Source organism: Piliocolobus tephrosceles, chromosome 20, assembly GCF_002776525.5.
Source record: "Piliocolobus tephrosceles isolate RC106 chromosome 20, ASM277652v3, whole genome shotgun sequence".
Taxonomy (NCBI): Eukaryota; Metazoa; Chordata; class Mammalia; order Primates; family Cercopithecidae; genus Piliocolobus; species Piliocolobus tephrosceles.
This window is the reverse complement of record NC_045453.1, coordinates 34,469,242-34,482,867: the sequence shown is the minus strand read 5'-3', so window position 1 is coordinate 34,482,867 and position 13,626 is coordinate 34,469,242. Positions and strand designations below refer to the sequence as shown.

Genomic DNA, 13,626 nt, shown 5'->3' with positions numbered 1-13,626 from the left:
CTAATGGACCTGTTTTTCCACCCCAAGAAGGCTAAGTTCTGGGATTATAGGCGTGCACGAGGATGCCAACCTCCCTTCACAGCTCCAGCACCATGGCCATCTCTAATTCTGCTGCAGAAAAAGACACCTCCAGAGGCGCACATTCATCCAGACACATTAGTGCATTTTTAGACGTGTGCTTTTGCAACTGTCACCTACAACCATGGTAAATTATGATGCGCCCACAGCCGGTGTCACATTCTGCTGATAAAAGCCATGGATAAAGTTACCTAGTATTTATAAAAATGTGGGTATCTAAGCAATTATGGTGGGAGGATTGGTTTTTCAAGCAATTTTGCTGTCACAGCTTACATGATTTAATTACTATTTATTCGAGAAAACAAAAAAAAAGCGACTCACTGTTACATTAGATAAAGTGTTTTCCCCTCGCGTTCACCTTTTACTGTTGCCTGCCTTGAAAGAATAAATAACGTGTCTGTTCCCTCATCTCAAATAGTTCACTTTAGGTATCTTCCCAGCCAATGGCACCTCCCACTTGTGCGTTTCATGTGAAAATGTTTTTAAACGTGATGACACCAGGCATTTCCACCCTGTCCGGTTCCACGGAGCAATGAAACTTCCAGACTCCAGGGCCCCCCCGGTGGCTCCTCCGATGGACGGCAGCAACCCAGGCAAGGGTCCGCTGCGGCTCCCCAGACCTACTCCCCCTCTAAGGATGGAATCATTACATTTTGTTTTTCAAGTGACAGGAAAATTCCAAACTGCTTTTATAGTACTGTTTGCCCAATGGTAAACAGGTTAAAATCAGCAGCAACTTAGTGGATCAATCATTTCTGACATCCGATTGTCACCGACAAAAATAAAAATGACAGCTCTGTGACTGCTGAGAGACGAGCACAAATACACAAATAAGCCCCTCTGTTCTCTAAAAGCAAATTCCTAATAAAACTAATGCAATTTGACAGCAGCGGGAGGGTTTGTGTTGTCTTCAGGATTAAACAGTGTTGTAGTTAAAAAAAAAGTACAGGCACACAGCTTTGGCAACACCTCAGGCAAGCGTTGAAGCTGCTTTGAGAACGAATGGGCCACCAACGTCTGAACTGCCATGCAGGAAACAGCGGGGGCGTCGGCCACGTGAACCAAGGACTTCGCAGGTGAATGGTGTTGCCTGCAGGAGAGACCCTGGATGAAACTGACGACAGGGCCCTCAAAGGCAGCTCCGTGGGTGGCCTGGGGGAGTGATGCCCAGGGGACCGCACCAGGGCCCCTGCACACCAGCTTCCTAGATTTTTGTTGTTGTTGTTTGAGACGGAGTCTTGCTCTGTTGCCCAGGCTGGAGTGCAATGGTGCCATCTTGGCTCATTGCAACCTCCACCTCCCAGGTTCGAGTGATTCTCCTGCCTCAGACTCCCGAGTAGCTGGTACTGCAGGCACACACCACCATGCCTGGCTGATTCTTGTACGTTTAGTAGAGGCAGCGTTTCACCATGTTGGCCAGGCTGGTCTCGAACTCCTGACCTCAGGTTATCCGCCCGCCTCGGCCTCCCAAAGTTCTGGGATTACAGGCGTGAGCCCCTGCACCCAGCCACTTCCTAGATCTTTATGCCTTTTCTGTCTGTGTCTGACATGGCTCCGTCCAATCATGAGAAAGCTCCAGGGCTTTGTGACAAGATGCAGTCCCAACATCCTGTTTCGGTCTAACCATAACTTGGGTGTTCTGCTCAAAACACTGCCCCTGTGTCTGAACACTCAGCCCACTAGCGTTTGCGATTCTGAGTCCTCATCCGCAGAGAAGCAGGAGGAAAACAGGAGTTGTCACTGGCAGAGAAGGAAGCAGCCCAGGGGACAAAGTGTCAGGACATGGTTATGCAAATGGTGCTGGCCCACACCCTCCTGGAGAGAGGCCGGGAAGATGGGGGGGTCATTCAGAGACCCCCAGTGTTGGGGGGAACCTGCATTCCAGGAGAAGAAAGGAACTTCAGAACCTTCAATACCTGCTCCTGTGCCCCACCAGGCTGTGGCTTCTTTCATACAGAAAGAGCAATAAGGCAGGTCTTCTGAGACTCCAGGGGCATTCATAGAACATTAGCACTGAGTGTATGAACACTCCCTTTGGAAACTCTGAAATGTGGGTACCTGTGAACACCACTCAGAATGTTACTAACACTTTGCCACGCTATAGAAATGGCAAGTGAGGGCCGGGCACGGTGGCTCAAGCCTGTAATCCCAGCACTTTGGGAGGCTGAGACGGGTGGATCACGAGGTCAGGAGATCGAGACCATCCTGGTGAACATGGTGAAACCCCGTCTCTACTAAAAAATACAAAAAACTAGCCAGGCGAGGTGGCGGGCGCCTGTAGTCCCAGCTACTCGGGAGGCTGAGGCAGGAGAATGGCGTGAACCCGGGAGGCGGAGCTTGCAGTGAGCTGAGATCCGGCCACTGCACTCCAGCCTGGGCAACAGAGCAAGACTCTGTCTCAAAAAAAGAAAAAGAAAAAAAAAGAAAAAGAAATGGTGAGTGTGCAGGGCAGCTCCAAGGGAGAGATGTCTGAGGTCTTGGGATGGGGACTCCTCCCCGTATCCTGTTTGTCTTTCCTTGTGAATTGCCTAAATACGTTTTCCCTCTTCACTTTGGCTACTGGGAAGCTCAGAGGCAGTACCATAGCCAGCTTTTCTAACAATGCTGAGACATTTACTAACCTCAACACATTCCATTCTATTTTTCACCTTTGTTGCCTCTTCAACCTGCTTCCTTCCTCTTGCTTCCTTTTTAATTTTTGGAGTCTTTGCCTTTCTCTGCAAGGTTAAATGTATTCCAGGAGGACAACAGAAAAGTGCACATGTATGTGTGGGTGTCGGCATGCACCGAGCGTCCCCGTGTGCAGAGAGGATGCTTCTCATGCTGTTACCTGGCACAGACTTATTTGGATTCTGCTTTGCCTCTCTACGAACGTGGCTGGAGTCTGAACCTGTGGCGTCGGCTGGAGAGGCCCCTGGCTACTTATAGAACTTTCTGTGGGTGCTTGGAGTCCTGTGCTGCCCTCGCCTCTGCAGCGGTCGGGAGTGGCCTGCTCTCTGCTTGAACCTTGGCTGTGGCCAGCACTGGGCAGTCTTTCCAGTTTCACCTTCTGAGGTGGGCCTGGGGTCCAAGCCTGATGTCACTCAGCCTCCTCCAGGCAGGAACCTGGTGGCCCAGCCCCATCCAGGTCCCTCACTCTGGACTCTCCAGACCGGACACAGAGGTTGTGACTGGCGGTTTCTGGCAGAGCTGGCTCTGGCCCGGTGCTCAGGCCTGGCTGGGATGTTGGTTCCCATGGAAACCTGTAACCTGCCCCACCCCTCCCCTCACGTCACCCATTTTCGTTTCATTCTCTGGCTTCCTAACTGGATTCCCGTGTCCTCCCGCATCCCCCCAGGACTGGCGAATGTGCTGAGGCCAGGGCTGGTGTCCTGGGACCAGACAGCATCAGGCACCTGGTCAGGGTGAAGTGGGGGTGAAGCCTCCCCTGGCCGCTCCGGGGCTCCTGTCAGGCTGAGGGCAGAAAGGGGGCTTCTGTCCTGTTTTGTGCTCAGCCCAGAATCCTCACGGGACCCCCCGCACTTCCCTCTCCATGGGAAACAGCCCCCAGAGGATACTGCGTCAGCAGCCACCCAGCGGGAAGGCGAGCAACCCAGCAGCAGCGCCGCGACTGGAAGTTTAGTTTTTGGTTTTCTTATATATTTTAGTTTTCTTACGTATTTGTTCTTGATCTCCTGATTTCTCTCTTAGTCTTCAGGAGAGAATTAAAATCCAATGGATTCCCAGAAAACTTTTCCCTCGATGTACCAGCAAAAACCTACAATGCCCTGAAAAGCTGCCACTGCGACCGGAATGCAGATCACACGTACTGTCCCAGTCCCTGCAGCCTCCATGCAGCGGGTGCGCTGCCAGGCACGGGAAGGCAGCACTGGCGAGTGGAACTGGCCCATTTTGCAGATGAGGAAGCTGAGGCTCAGGGACGTTTCATGCCTTCGTCAAGGTGGCGGGAGGAGGAGCGGGATTGCCGTGAAGGTGGTGGGAGGAGGAGCAGGGATTGCCGTGAAGGTGGCGGGAGGAGGAGCGGGGTTTGCCACCCGACCTCAGGGATCTGTCACCCTCGCCCAGCAGGGTTGGTTCTTCCCGAGGCTGGGAGGATGCCAAGCCTGGTGGGGGATGGGGGTGGCGGTGTGGTGTGGGGAGCTTCTGACTTGCACATTCTGAGGGAACATTTTGCAGCTGATGTGTGAACTGGACCCCAGGCGGCGCCTCTGAGGAATCCCCAAGGTTATGGCCCCTCAGGTCCCGCTGGGGTGTTGCCTCCCACCTCTGCCTCAGGATGCAGGGTTTCTGCAGGGAAGCCGCGGACCAGCCTGCTGCCTTGGGCCCTAGGGACGCTGCGGCCCCAGAAAGAATTGTGGGGGACAAAAGAGTTGTTTCTTGGGGGAGAAAACACCTGTGTGGAAAAGCAGGTGCCACGGGAGGGAAATCCTCCTGGGGAGGAGGGCACCTGTTCCACCCTCAGCCAACACGGGACCGCCTGGCGCCTAGAACCCACAGCCACTACCTGCCACACACATCTCTCCGTGGTTAGATAATTGCTTTCATTAGTTAGTTAAACAAATTTGACAAGAGACAGAAGGGTCCAGAGAGAAATTAAATCTAACTGTTTAAACATGCAGTTGGAGCCTCCCTTGCCTCCGTCCCCTGGCGGTGGCTGCTGCAGACCGGAAGCCAGTGCTAGAGGATGGTACAGAGGATTGGGCCCTGGGGGCAGGCCTGGCACCGCCTGCCCCAAAGAGGTGGCCCCGGAGGGTGGGGAGGGGAACCGCTGCTGTCCTTACACCAGAGCCACAGGCATGGAACCTCAGGGTCCCAGCACCTTCTGCGTGTGCTGTGGGGCGGGTATGCATGTGCCCAGCAAGGAGAGTGTGCACCAGCAGCCCTGTGCACACCTACTCTGGTCTTGGGGTGCAAACCCCAACCACAGCCTCCCGTCTCTGTGACCTTGAGGAACGGTGGCCCCTCTCTGAGCACAGTCTTCGTTTCTGTGAAATGGGAGTGACGGCAGCGGCTCGGGGAGGGGGAAAAGGCAGCGCGTTGATCCCTTTGCTCAGTGCCTGGCACAGGGCACTGTGGGCGTCTGCTGCGGTTCTTATGCTCTGGCCAGCATGCCCTGTGACATCCTTCAGTGGCATGGACACAGCTCAGGGAGCAAGGCACCCAGCCAAGGTCACACAAGGTCAAGGTCGTCCATCCCACAAACACTTACTGAACACCAGGGTCTGCCGGGAACTGCACAGGGTGAGGCCAGGATGGTCAGTGGCCGGGTGATGACAGCCCGGATGGCCGAGCCCTCCAGGCTGCAGTGGGGTCACACCAGGGCCCTAGTCAGGTTGGGGGTCCCAGAGGCGGGATGGGGAGCAGTGCAGGGTGTTTGCGGCCAGCCGACTCTTGGGATTCCGAGCCTGTGGGGATCCAGCTTTTGCCCTGCTGGGGGCTGGTTCCCCCTTTTCACCGCAAGGTGTGGGGTCAGCAGCTTCCGAGGTTCTGGGCAGCCCGGCCCCACACCACTGGCCTCCCGCTCTGGACAACATGGATTTAATTTTAAAGTGTTTTCTTCTGAGAAGACACCAGAGAACAGAAGCTGCGCCACCTTTCACCCTCCAGGGACCACTCTCTGCCACCCACTCCGAAATATGACCAAATGCCAGACTGGGCTCAGCCTCTGGGGCCGGCATTCAGCAGGACCCACAAAGCCATCCAAGCAACACGAGGAGCAACGAATGCCGAGGCAAACCTCTGCCAGACACCCAGGAAGGGCGGCACACCAGAGAATCCAACAGCCTGGGACTTGTTCCAGGGCGGCTCTCCCTACCCCCTCCCTTCTCCCGGCAGCTGTAGAGCAAAGCACAGGCTGAGGGTGGTCTGGGCTCCCCTTCCCCTCCCCTTCCCGGGCTGGGATGTGGCTGGCCCCCGCCTGTCACCCACATCTTCGTGCAGTGTGAATGTAGGCCTTAGTCTCCCTCTGTCGCCCTGGTCTTGGTTGTGTTGTGGATGGAGTTTCTGTGGACCTCCCCGCTGGGTGACCTCACGACGGCTCCATCTCCCAGGACTCATGCCAATCCCACCCCGCTAAGAAGAGACCCCCGCCTGTCGTGAACGCGCCTCTGGACACGCACAGTTGAAGAAGGGCAGCTTGCTCCTCTCTCTCTCCTTCCTCCCTCCCTCCCCCCTCCCCCACCTTCATCCTTTCACATGACTTATCACTGACGCCACCAGTCAGCACACACCAGACGCGGGGACTGCCAGTGGGGCTGAGAGCATGGGGCAGGGCAGACATTAACCAGGTCATCACATCAGACGTGCGGCGCTCTACAAGGAAGACACAGGCTCTGTGAGAGCCTGACCCAGGCTGGGTGGATAGCTGGGAAGGGCTTCCCTGATACCAGGACCCTTCTGTGGACACCTGGGGAACGAGGTTCCAGGGAAGGCTCAGGTGGGGAACACATTCCTGGCAGTGCAGATGGGACTTGCAAAGGTCCTGGGGCAGAGGAAGGGAGGGATTCCAGGACCTGAGAGCTGGTGTGACAGAGCTGGTGTGACAGCCTGAGAGCTGCCCACAGCAGGGGCAGCTGGGGTGACAAGAATGAACACAGTGTGGTGGCAGGAAGACCCTCGGCCAGCGAGATGACCTACACCTTCGGGGTGGGGACTGGCCCGGGAGATGTTGCGTGGAGCCTGCTGACCTGGTGACTACAAGGAGGCTCAGAGTTCTGCACAGGAGCGGGGGGCACCCTGAGTTCCCAGGAGGTCCCGCAGTCTCTGGGACTGAGGGAGTGTCCTGAGTGGAAGCCACACCCAGACACCTCCTTTCAGGCCCAATGTTAAGAGAGCCACGGCCTTTCCTAGCCTTGCAAACAACTCAGGGAGCTGAGTTAGGAGGCTGTTGCAGTGGCTTCAGAAGCCCATCCTCAACATTTGGCTGCAAAGAGGATCACAGCCCCTGGAGTAGATGGCTGTGGGCCCCGCTTCATGCACACGCTCTCAGACACGTCTGCTGGGGACAGAGAAATTCAAGAGCCAGGAAAAGAAGGAGAAAAGAAAGAAGAAAGAGGTGAGGAATGTCAGAGGGAAGTAGATTCCTCCATTCCTGCAGCAAAGACCCGTTAGCCACGGAGGCTGTGGGGAGGCCCCAACCCTGGACACCATCGTCAGGGAGCACGGGGTTCAGCCATCGTCAGGGAGCATGGGGTTCACCCATCGTCAGGAAGCACGGGGTCGAGCCATCGTCAGGGAGCACGGGGTTCAGCCATCGTCAGGGAGCACGGGGTTCAGCCATCGTCAGGGAGCACGGGGTTCAGCCATCGTCAGGGAGCACGGGGTCGAGCCATCGTCAGGGAGCACGGGGTTCACCCATCGTCAGGGAGCACGGGGTCCAGCCATCGTCAGGGAGCACGGGGTTCAGCCATCGTCAGGGAGCACGGGGTTCAGCCATCGTCAGGGAGCACGGGGTTCAGCCATCGTCAGGGAGCACGGGGTCGAGCCATCGTCAGGGAGCACGGGGTTCACCCATCGTCAGGGAGCACGGGGTCCAGCCATCGTCAGGGAGCACGGGGTTCAGCCATCGTCAGGGAGCACGGGGTTCAGCCATCGTCAGGGAGCACGGGGTTCAGCCATCGTCAGGGAGCACGGGGTCGAGCCATCGTCAGGGAGCACGGGGTTCACCCATCGTCAGGGAGCACGGGGTCCAGCCATCGTCAGGGAGCACGGGGTTCAGCCATCGTCAGGGAGCACGGGGTTCAGCCATCGTCAGGGAGCACGGGGTTCAGCCATCGTCAGGGAGCACGGGGTCGAGCCATCGTCAGGGAGCACGGGGTTCACCCATCGTCAGGGAGCACGGGGTCCAGCCATCGTCAGGGAGCACGGGGTTCAGCCATCGTCAGGGAGCACGGGGTTCAGCCATCGTCAGGGAGCACGGGGTTCAGCGGAGGGGGTAGATGGGGCCTCAGTCCCCCGAGTGGCCCCGAAGGTGCTGGCCCAGAGGCAGAACGTCAGGGTCCCTGTGGCCCCCCAGGTTTCCTGTGCTTGGTCCCTGAGTCCCTGGGAGCCCCTTGGGGGTCTGCACTGGGCTGGGCTGTGGTCCCTGCAGCACCTTCCTCTACCCACCACAGGTTCTGCCCATCAAGGGGGTGCAAGAAACAGAGGGGGGTGGGGGAGTGAGCACTAATGGGGACCGGGTTTCCCTTGGGGTGACGGTGGCCCAGCATTATGAATGTGCTCGATGCCACTGAATTGTATGCCTGAAAATGGGGACATTTACGTTATGTGAATTTTACTTCAATTTTAAAAAAGCAGCTTCCAGGGTCCCTAATTCCAGCTGCTGGGGAAACAGGAGAAGTCCTCCTGAGCTCTGTGCTGATGGGACCCCACCTGCATCCTGAGTCTCACACATCTCCCTGGAGCGGGTCCCGAGTGCCGGCCACAATTCCCTCTCCCTACAGAGATCCCCAGATCAGTCCAGGGCAGGGTCCCTCCTCCATGACTCCTCTCTCTTTCTGGCCCCTCTGTCATTTTTCCTGTCCCTGGGGAAGACGATGGTTCTCACTGGAGTGAACTGAGACAGAAACACCGATGTCGAGGGGGAGGGGCCGCAGAGCAACAGCCCTCCCCAGAGGACCGGGTGCGCCCAACACCAGGCACCTGCCTGAGGCCCTCTGAGGGCAGGGAGATTCTCGGGAGCGGGAGCTATTGTCTGCGCTGGGCCTCAGCCCTGGAGACTCAGGAGGGAGATTTGTAGGCTCTTGAATATCTGCCCAGGTTGTTGTGTGTGCCTGTGCGCGCTTTGTGTGCATGGTGTCCAGTGCTGGATAGGGACGGAGAAAACTGGCGGCACACGGAGAAACTGCTGCGGCTTAGCTCAGCCTCAAGAGCTCCCCACAGCCCCAAGCCTGCAGCAAGCCATGCCGGGAGGCGCCTCGGAAATGATCTACTCCAGTCCCTTGTTTGAGTGACAGGGAAACTCAACCCGCTGAAGGAAAACTACCTTTCGGGATGAACTCGCATTATTCACGCAGTTTCCCACACCCCTACTGAATCCCTGCACCTGCACCACGCGGGGCCCAGAGTCACGACCAAGGCCACCCCTCCCTGTCTGGGGCTCTGGGCACTTCCAGAATCCGTGTAGCAGATGCCCCAATGCAAAGCATGTCGCAAGCCCACCGCCCCGGTGCTTTTCTTAGAATTCTGTGTATTCACAAAGCTTGCAGCTGGTGCAAACCTCACATACAACAACTCCCCGTTCTGAGCCCAGGAAGCGTGCAGTGGGCCCTGCCCAGGCTTGGGCCAGTTCTGAACTTCGAGGATCACGTGGTTTGATATTCCCCACGTGCAGCAGTCATAATTAGACCCTCAGCTAAACAGCACAGCCCGGCTTCTTTTGTTTTTCCAAGATGAAGGAAATAATTTTCTCAGCGTGCGACTTCACATCTCCCCCCAGCCCCCAGTCTCACGTGCGCACGGCAGTGACGGGTGCAGTGATGCAGATCAGAAGCCTCTGCGGAGACTCACCCATGGAGGAGCCAGCAGCTCCCCTGGTTAGGAGGCTTCTGGGTTAACCCTTTACCCCCATCATGTCTAATTGCTTCTCTGTGAAAGGAGCCGGGAGACAGCCTGTGCTGGGAACAAGCCCTGAGTGACACCGCTCTGCTTCCTCTGCGGCAGGAGCCTGCTGACATTTACGGGGGCAGCAGCCTGTGTCTCCCCAAGACAGGCCGGAGAATGGTGCTGTGGTTACAAAACACACCTTTTTATTATTTTTCTTGTTAGGTGAATTAAGAAAGATCGAATGAGCCAGAGGTGAGCTTGTAGCTGGGACCGTGCTGAGGAGAGGGTGAGTTTCAAACCCTCAGGTTCAACCAGCAGAGACTGCCAGCGTCTGTCCTTCCTTCCTTCCTTCCTTCCTTCCTTCCTTCCTTCCTTCCTTCCTTCCTTCCTTCCTTCCTTCCTTCCCTCCCTCCTTCCCTCCTTCTTTCCTTCCTTCCTTCCTTCCTTCCTTCCTTCCTTCCTTCCTTCCTTCCATCCATCCATCCATCCATCCATCCATCCATCCATCGCATACCGATTGCCTCCCTACGTACCGTCCTGGGTGCTGGGCAGCAGCCCGCATGGCATGTAGTGTGGTGGGGAGACCATGAGGCAGCCGGCCCATGAACAAAGTCACTGTGACAGGGACAGCCGGGGAGATGTGGGAGCAGAGGGCCTGTGGGGGGGAAGCATCCATCCCGAGGCCTCCGTGACCAGGGGAGCAGCCACAGAAAGTCGGAGCAAGAGTGCTCTGATGCGGGAACAGCAAGTGTGAAGGCCCAGAGGTAAGAGGGCCAGTGGGAGCGGCAGCTGTGAGCAGGATGAGGGCAATGGGAGAAGCAGGGATCCAGCCTGGTGGGCATGGACCACGACTGTGGACCCCTGGGCATGTAAACGGCTGCCACTGCCCAGAACCTGCTCTGCTTAGAACATAGACAATTCCCTGGAAACAACCGAAGACCCTCTTAAACGACATCAGCAGCAGTAGCAACCGAGCACCGAGCGTCCAGGAGACTGCCCTTCTTCTTTCCCGCCCTCCCCTGCCTTTCCCGCCTCGCCCTGGGCCACAGCTCTCCTGTCCATGTGTCATCTCACACCTGTTGCCCCCACACAGCCCAAAGCACCCTGTTTTCAGAGGTGGGAGCTGGGGCCTGGGGGGGAGAATTAGGCCTGAGCACTCTCTCCCCAGCAGGTCACTCCACCTGCTGAAGCGGCTCCCAGCACATGTGGCACAGGGAGGAGGCCACGTTCAGCTTCTGCTTTGAGATGCCCCAAATGGAACAAGATGCCCTGAGACATCAAAGCCTTGGGCAGCACAGGGACGTGGGGCATGGGACTCATCTCCAGCCTCTTCCTTTCTCCCACTTATCCATTCAAGAATCGCCTCTGAGCATTCTCACAGGCATGGGGGACACACGGTGGACACCGAGGTCCTCCCCAGGAAGCTGGCTAGTCGGGGACCATGTGTGATGAGCTGGCAGCTGGAGGTGCCTGGCTCGGGAGGGGTAGTGTGATGGAGCCACTGCGGGGAGGCGCCCCCTCTCCAATAGGCCGACCTGAATGAAGAGAGGTGGGAGGCTGTGTTGGTGCCTGAGGGAACAGACAGTGCAAGGCTCTGCGTCCTGAGGCATGCTTAGTGTATCTGAGGATGGGAGGAGACTAGGGGGCACGAAGGGAGCGAGGAGGAGGTGGGGAGGGACGGGGCAGTGCCTGTGGGCTCCGGGAGCCCCAGTAGGATTTCTGGATTTGATTCCAAGGCACGTGGTCACCTCCACACTTGTAGTTGGGAGAGCCAGGACTTCAACTCCAAAAGCTCCTTCTTTTCCCCAGTGCAGTGCACAGAGACTGAGTGTTGGTTTGGAATATCTCAGCGCTCATGTCCGTCACTCACCAGGACTCGCTGGGAAACCACTGTCTCCCATGAAAGTTAGACGCTGCTGGGAGGCAAATGCATATGCATATTTTGTACACAGAAAAACTTGGGTCATTGCAAAGACCTGAGTCATGCACTCGAGCCACTTTGGAGTGAACCAGCGCAGCAGCGAGTCACCGTCACTGCGGCAGGAGCTCGCAGAGGGGAGAGGAGGCTGAGGAGGAGGGAGAGAGAGGTCAGAGTCTGAGTCCAAGGTTTCTGGAGGTGGTGGCGCTGCCTCAGGTTCTTTTTTTTTTCTTTTTGAGACGGAGTCTCACTCTGTCGCCCAGGCTGGAGTGCAGTGGCGCGATCTCGGCTCACTGCAAGCTCCGCCTCCTGGGTTCACGCCATTCTCCTGCCTCAGCCTCCCAAGTAGCTACAGGCGCCCGCCACCACGCCCGGCTAATTTTTTGTATGTTTAGTAGAGATGGGGTTTCACCGCGGTCTCGATCTCCTGACCTCGTGATCCACCCGCCTCGGCCTCCCAAAGTGCTGGGATTACAGGTGTGAGCCACCGCGCCCGGCCCTGGTTCAGGTTCTTGATGAAGGCGAATCTCCTAAGGGGAGTGGGTGGGTGGGGGGACCGTGCAGGTGGGGCAAACTGGGTTCTGATGTTGTTCATCCCGGGGACACACCCTCCAATAGAGGCATCCCTGCCGGGCTGCGCAGTTGTTGTGGGGGTGACAGTCGGGCAGAGGAGCAGCCGCGCCCCTGTGGTGCCAGGACACCTGCAACAATTTGAGAACCTTCTACCCCACAAGCCACTCGCTCACGTCTCCAAAGCAGGGGGGCATTTCGCGGGTGATGTGGCAGCGTCTGCACGGGGCCTGCCCACCCCAACCCGCCTGAGCAGTTCTGGGCTTGGCAGGAGGCGTCCTGCTGGAAATGGTGCTTTTCCGATTCTACAAACACGCAGCTCCCTCAGGAACCTGCTGAGCAACAGGACGTGGAGGGGCCAAGGCTGCCCCGAGGCCCCTGCTTCACCCTCCTGGGAGGGACCTGCCCAGGCTCCAGGTGCACCCAATGGGCTCTGCCCAGTGAGTGATGGGACGGCGTGCACTTTCAAAAGAGATCATCCTGACCAAGCAGACCCCTGTGGGGTAGCAGGGACCTCATGGAGGGCTGCAGGGCCATGCCCAGAACCATCTAGGAGGGCAGCAGCCAGGAAGGGTGCGGTGGGAGCACAGTGGTCTCCCCAGCCAGGCCCTGCTCCCAGCACCAATCTCTGCCTCACAGAGCAAGTAGGTCTGGCATTTCTGGAAGGCTTATCTGCTCCTGTCCCTCCTGTGGTCGAGTGTCTCCACTGACAGCTGCTCAGGCTGCCCTGGCTGGCTTCACCCTTCACCCTGGCTCCAAGCACAGGCAGGGCCTGAAACTGCTGGCCACCTCCTACCAGTCTGTGGGCTTGAGGCTGGTGGGCGCTGGACCTGCCTTCCTTGCCGGGGTCTCTGGCACCTTCCAACCTGGTGACTTTGGCACCCAGGAGGTGCTTGAGAAAAGTTAGTGGGGTAAATGCCTAAGTTCCATTTCTCTTAGCTTCAAAAATGGATATCCAATGAGCTATCAGGCCCCCAGACACGGAGGAGCGTTAAGGACGTGTGCTAAGTGAAAGAAGTCCATCTGAAAAGGCTGCATACCGTATGATTCCAACTCCATGACATTCCGAAAAGGGCAAAACCACAGAAACAGTGAAAGGACCGTGGGAGGAGGGAGGGATGAACAGGAGGGCATGGGGGACTTTCAGGCAGGGACGCAGCACTGTGACGTCTGCAGTGGTGGCTCCATGTCACCATGCATTTGTCCAAACCCACGAATTCGCAACACCAAGAGGGAGCCCTCCTGGAGGCTGGGCTGCGTCCCAATAACGCATCGGTACTGGCGTGTTATTTTCTGTTGTCCGTCAGTCCTAACAAATGCACCACACGAATGCAAGACGGTAACAACAGGGGAAGCTGGCAGTGGAGAGGGGGCGACTTCCTGCTCCATTTCCAATAAACCCAAAACTGCTCTAAAAACCAAAGTCTAGTAAGAAATGGATATTCACTACCTATCAGCTGTACCTTCTCCAGAGAAAACAAAACACTGTCTCCGGAATGTTAGAAATCCCATTATAA

General features: G+C 57.1%; 1 protein-coding gene across 1 annotated transcript in view; it reads right to left on the bottom strand.

Moving 5' to 3' along the window:
- Positions 1-13,626, bottom strand: part of CDH4 (cadherin 4) — a 432,089-nt gene that overhangs the window by 189,337 nt on the left and 229,126 nt on the right. The window lies entirely within an intron of this gene.